A 1,291-nucleotide genomic window follows, 5' to 3' on the forward strand; every position below is an offset into this window, starting at 1 on the left:
ATACGTTGCCACGCAAGCTCTAGCCTGCAGCAACCATACTCACTCACCAATCCAATATCTTGAAAACCAAAAAAAAACAATTAACTGATGTAAATACATAGTAGAAATTAATATTTAGTATAACATCCATCAGCCTTAATAATTACCTCTATTCTATCCACCATTGATCCAGCTAAAGTATCAATAACCTTTAAGTCAAGAAGTTCCCAACAATAAGTGATTTCTTCTACTATTGCTTTCTTGACCACATTGATGTCACTCTTCATAAGATATAGCTCAGGGTAGTGCTTGTGAAGCTTACCTTTCACAAGAGATTAAATATTTTCAATTGAATTGAGATCTGGTAAGTAGGCAGGAATTTTCATCAGTATAATTCCCTGCCCTCTGAGCTATCTCCAAAATGGCAAGTGAGTCTTAGCATTGTCAATGACAAAAAATACCTCTTCCTCTCCAGACTTTTCTCTGATATTCTTCCATATCCCTAGAAAGTTATAATGATCATAAACATCAATAATTAACTTCCTAGTAACTCCACTTCTAGTAGAAGAAGGATCAGGGAAAACAGGCAAAAATAGACCATGTGTTTGACTATAAAAACAACCAATCATTATCTGGCTAATCCCTCTCTCCCCTCTCCTAGCTTTAAGTTCAATACAATCCTTATTCTATTTCTCATATGGGTATCTGAAAATTTATTTTCTCCTCTTTCCCGCTCTCCTTTTCACAGCTCCCTCATCCCCCCACATTACCTTCCTTCTCCACATCTCCTTTGTTCAATGCCTTTGAGCTAATGCACATTCCAACATCTCTTAAGCTAGATCCTCATCTAAATGAACTTTCTCTTATGCCATCTACTTTCTAAGATGGTTTTTTTTTCAAGTCTTTGCCTTACTGTCCTACTAGAAACATTGAGAGCAACTTGCTCAGCAATGTCAGAATTGGTAATATAGTGATTTTTAAGAACTTCTTCTACCATAGCATCATCCTGTGACTTGGTAGTTTCAGGCTGTCTTCCTCTACTCTTATTCTCCTTGCACTCTTCATGTCTCTTTACAATTGTGTCTCTGACAGTAGTGTAGGAGGTATTAAGGTAGTGGGAAATTTGCTGATATCTCATCTGAGGTTTGTAGAATCTGAGAATCCTCCCCCTGGTAAACTTGGAGAGATGTGTGGAGGGAATAGGTTTTTAGACATGACTGCGAAGAATAGGAGGCATAGTTTATTGAAAAAGAAAAATTGAGCAGAATAGTTTCTTCTTGGTTAACTTAGAGCAATTTCTTTAAATACTATA

This window comes from Tuber melanosporum (assembly GCF_000151645.1).
Source record: "Tuber melanosporum whole genome shotgun sequence assembly, scaffold_24, strain Mel28".
In the NCBI taxonomy this organism is placed as follows: domain Eukaryota; kingdom Fungi; phylum Ascomycota; class Pezizomycetes; order Pezizales; family Tuberaceae; genus Tuber; species Tuber melanosporum.